The sequence below is a fragment of the Sapajus apella genome, unplaced genomic scaffold (assembly GCF_009761245.1).
Source record: "Sapajus apella isolate SASKATOON/1434 unplaced genomic scaffold, GSC_monkey_1.0 scaffold5051, whole genome shotgun sequence".
Taxonomy (NCBI): domain Eukaryota; kingdom Metazoa; phylum Chordata; class Mammalia; order Primates; family Cebidae; genus Sapajus; species Sapajus apella.
Genome location: NW_022441975.1, coordinates 1 through 4,917, shown reverse-complemented (window position 1 = coordinate 4,917; position 4,917 = coordinate 1). Strand labels below are relative to the sequence as shown.

Here is a 4,917-nt window from a genome sequence, read left to right as displayed (position 1 = left end):
GCAATGGCGCGATCTCGGCTCACCGCAACCTCTGCCTCCTGGGTTCAGGCAATTCTCCTGCCTCAGCCTCCTGAGTAGCTGGGATTACAGGCACATGCCACCATGCCCAGCTAATTTTTGTATTTTTAGTAGAGACGGGGTTTCATCATGTTGACCAGGATGGTCTCGATCTCTTGACCTCGTGATCCACCCGCCTCGGCCTCCCAAAGTGCTGGGATTACAGGCGTGAGCCACCGCGCCCGGCCTAGGTTTTTTTTTTAAGACGGGATTTCACCATGTTGGTCAGTCTGGTCTTGAACTCCTGACCTCAGGTGATTCACCTGCCTTGGCCTCCAAAGTGCTTGGATTACAGTCGTGAGCCACCACGCCCGGCGGTTTTTTTTTTTTTTTTTTAATTGAAAGGAGGGTACAGGGAGTTCCCATATACTCTCTCTCTCTGGGCACACATTTCCCCCCACTTTTTTTTTGAGATGGAGTCTCACTCTGTCATCCAGGCTGGAGTGCAGTGGCGTAATCTTGGCTCATTGCAACCTCTGCCTCCCGGGTTCAAGCGATTCTCCATTCTCAGCCTCCTGAGTAGCTGGGACTACAGGCTCATGACATCACGCCTGGCTAATTTTTGTATTTTTTAGTAGAGACAGGGTTTCACCATGTTGGTCAGGCTGGTCTTGAACTCCTGACCTCATAATCCGCCCACCTCGGCCTCCCAAAGTGCAGGGATTACAGGTATGAGCCACTCCTCGCTCAAGCTAGGGTGCAGTGGTGCGATCATGGCTCACTGTGGCCTCGACCTCTGGGCTCAGGTGATCTTCCTACCTCAGCTTCTTGAGTAGCTGGGACCACAGGTGCATGCCACCACACCAGCTACTTTTTAAATTTTTTGTAGAGATGGGTGTTCACCATGTTGCCTAGGCTGGTCTCAAACTTCTGGGTTCAAGCAATCCACACACCCTGGTGGTAGAGAATGCCATAAGCCAAGATCGTGACACTGAACTACAGCCTGGATGACAGAGCAAGACTCCATCTCAAAAAAAATAAAAAATAAATAAAATAAAAACATGTATACATGTTTATACACTTGTCCATGTATAAAAATCCCTGGAAGGACATGCAAGAATCTGATAAGAATGGTTGTTTCTAGAAAAGGGAAAAGGGAGACTGGAAGGGAAGGGAGACTTGTGGTGTGTGTGTGTGTGTGTGTGTGTGTGTGTGTGTGTGTAATCTATGCAAAAAATTTTAAAATAAAATGTTTGTGGCTAGGCGTGGTGGCTCATGTTTGTAATCCAAACACTTTGGAAAGGTGAGGTGGGTGGATCACTGGAGATCAAGAGTTCAAGACCAGCCTGGCCAACATGGTGAAACCTCATCTCTACTAAAGATACAAAAATTAGCTGGCGATGGTGGTGGGTGCCTGTAATCCCAGCTACTTGGGAGGCCAAGGCAGGAGAATTGCTTGAACCCCCGAGGCAGAGATTGCAGTGATGGTGCCATTGCATTCCTGCCTCAGCCACAGAGCAAAAACTCCTTCTCAAAAAAAAAAAAAAAAAAGTTTGCCATATGTCAGAATTGTGCTGTTAAACATTTGATAAATTGTATTCATTTTAGAATGTTTAGAAATAAATGAACAGCGAGTACTAGCCACACTGTGATCAAAAGTGACAGCACAGATGCCATAGATGCTAATGATATCTCAGGATCACCCACCCCAACTTCTGGGCTAAAGGTTGCCCTTCTCATGTCTAGAATTGTGAAACAGCAGCCATCTGTCTCACAGAATTGGCCTGCCCGGCTAGCACTTCCCCATGCAGCCAGTTCAGATCTCTGAAGCTGTCAATGACGAGGACACAGAGAACTGTTAACAAGAACAGCTATTCCATCCTGTCTGTCACCTGCCCACTTCTCAAAGTCTGTGGGAGGGTTTCTGGGACTCCTAAACTGTGAGAAGTTGAGAAAGACCTATGCAACACTTTTGGGCCAGTGGATCTTATAATAAAATAATTTTGTTAAGACTATACTTTCGGAGATCATTTCTATAGTTTGTTACTAGAGAAGCTTCTCTGAATGTATAGTATTAAAAAAATAATTTTGGGGCTGGGCATGGTGGCTCATGCCTGTAATCCCAGCACTTTGGGAGGCCAAGGCGGGTGGATCACGAGGTCAAGAGATCGAGATCATCCTGGCCAACATGGTGAAACCCCATCTCTACTAAAAAAATACAAAAAAATTAGCCAGGCGTGGTGGCACGCGCCTGTGGTCCTAGCTACTCGGGAGGCTGAAGTGGAAGAATTGCTTGAACCCAGAAGGCGGAGGTTGCAGTGAGCCAAGATTGTGCCACTGCACTCCAGCCTGGCGACAGAGCAAGACTCCGTCTCAAAAAAAATAAAAAATAAAAATAATAAAAATTTTTGTTTATTTGAGTGAGATAAGTTTCTTTAGCTGAGTCCTGGGTCTGCTAACCACAGCAGTTTAATACTTGTTGAGAGAACTTCAAAAACTTTCAGTTAAATCATTGATAACTTTCAGTTAATCAGTTGAGGGTGCTTTCAGCAGCACAAATAGAACACTCAACTAAAAGTGAATCAAACAGTGAGGACATTCATTATTTCCCACAAAAGGTATGGAAAAGAGAATTCCAGAGCTGCCTAATTCAGAAGTTCCACAATGTCAGAGCTCTGGCTCAGTCTCTCTGACTTTCTCGTGACTTTCTCTTCCTGGTGACAAGACGATCTCTGCTGTTCCCAGCACCATATCTTCACATGATAATCATTGAAGGCAGGAAGCATAAGGAACTTTCCACTCACTCTCTCTATTTTTAATTAGGGAGGAAAATCTCTCCCAGAGACCCTGGAAGGTTTCTCCTTCGCTCCAATTGGTCAGAGCTGTGTCATAGCCCACTCCCAAGCCAATCATTGGCAAGGAGGAGAGGATTACCACTTGGCTTAATTGAAACACATCCTTAGTGCCTGGGGTTGCCTATTCGTTATCTGAAATTCAGTTTTAATTGGGCATCCTGTATTTTTATCGCTAAATCTGGCCAATCCTACTAGGGGACATGCCTCCATCTTTTCAAAGCCGTTCCAGTTTACACAGACCAGCATTTTCACATAAGCACAAGGGTGGCCAGTATCGTGTGTGTGTGTGTGTGTGTGTGCGCGTGCGTGTGCGTGTGCGTGTGCGTGTGTGTGTGTGTGTGTGTGTGAGGCAGTGGTTGGGGTGGGGTTGGGAGAGAGGCAGTTGGGGGAGATTCAAGATCATAGTTTTATAATATTACAGAATAAAATAAAAATTCTCAGAGTCAGCTGGCTAAGATGAACAGGGACAGCATTTTTAAAAATACGATGTGTGTAGGGCACGTTACAAACTGCAGTTTACATTTGTGTGATCCAAAGTTTCAAAAACCACCACCTAGGCCGGACGTGGTGGCTCACGCCTACAATCCCAGCACTTTAGGAGGCTGAGGAGGGTGGATCACAGGTCAGGAGTTCAAGATCAGCCTGGCCAAGATGGTGAAACCCTGTCTCTACCAAAAATACAAAAATTAGCCAGGCATGGTGACCGGCACCTGTAATCCTAGGTACTCAGGGGGCTGATGCAGAGAATTGCTTGAATCCAGGAGGCAGACATTGCAGTGAGCTGAGATCGCGCCACTGCACTCCAGCCTGGGCAACAGAGTTAGAATTCATCTCAAAAATAAATAAAATAAAAACCACCACCTAGTGTTCTTTAGCTTTGCTGCAGTACCTAAAAGAGTGAAACACAGGCCAGCTGCTTCCTGAGACCCTGGAGTTATTTCTGTTTGGAAAACTCTTGAGTATGACTGCCTTTTCAAAGACCTCTTGGGATTGAAGATCAAGGTGCTGTACAACTGATGAGGGGGGAAGAGAATGTTTCCTAGGGTAGTCAATGCTATTTCAACCTTTTTTTTGAGTTGTTATAAGGGGGTAATTACGATGTATGTAATGAAAAGGCATTTTTGGGTGCTGATTATATGTGTGAATACTGGGATGGTACTCACAGGCATACAGAAACCCACAACCCTTTTGCCAGGTTGGCAGCCTACCACTGTCAGTGGGCTGCCCCCGCTCCCACAGCCCCTGTGTAAAACCACGTGTTTGTCAGACTGCATGAACTCTGTTTCATCACGGCCCAAGTAGTGCTGGTAATTCTGGCAGCTGGACTGGAAACCATGTGGCAATCCTTTTAAGCATGTCTCCCTTGGAATAGAAAAATCCAGTGGTGTTCATGGAGACAATTGTTGGGAACATGACTGGCAAACACCTATATTTTCTGTCAGAGAACCTCACCCCAGACATAAACTTATATGCATTCATGAGAAAGTAGTATTCATTTCTTAAACTATATTTATGTTGTAGACTTGATTAAAGAAGAGCTTGTATCAGTAAACATAAAAGACTGAATATGCATTTATCTGTTCCCTCCCAAATTCCCACTGTAATAACAGTGAAGAAATAAAAGGACCATAAACTCACAGGGTTAAAGAGAAGGAAAAAATGATAACAGGAGTCAAGATATGTCAACATAATTTTAGAAAATGAAAGTATATGGGCTGTCTTAATCTGTTTTGTATTTCTGTAACAGAATACAGTGACTGTGTGATTTGTCAAAAGAAGAAATTTGGGCCGGGCACGGTGGCTCAAGCCTGTAATCCCAGCACTTTGGGAGGCCGAGGCAGGTGGATCACGAGGCCAAGAGATCGAGACCATCCTGGTCAACATGGTGAAACCCCGTCTCTACTAAAAAACTACAAAAAATTAGCTGGGCATGGTGGCACGTGCCTGTAATCCCAGCTACTCAGGAGGCTGAGGCAGGAGAATTGCCTGAACCCAGGATGCAGAGGTTGCGGTGAGCCGAGATCGCGCCATTGCACTCCAGCCTGGGTAACAAGAGCGAAACTCC

At 45.4% G+C, this 4,917-nt stretch overlaps 1 pseudogene; it reads left to right on the top strand.

The window, feature by feature from the left end:
• Positions 1-2,005: 2,005 nt before the first annotated feature.
• LOC116547852 lies at positions 2,006-2,084 on the top strand (annotated as a pseudogene).
• The last annotated feature ends 2,833 nt before the right edge of the window (positions 2,085-4,917 follow it).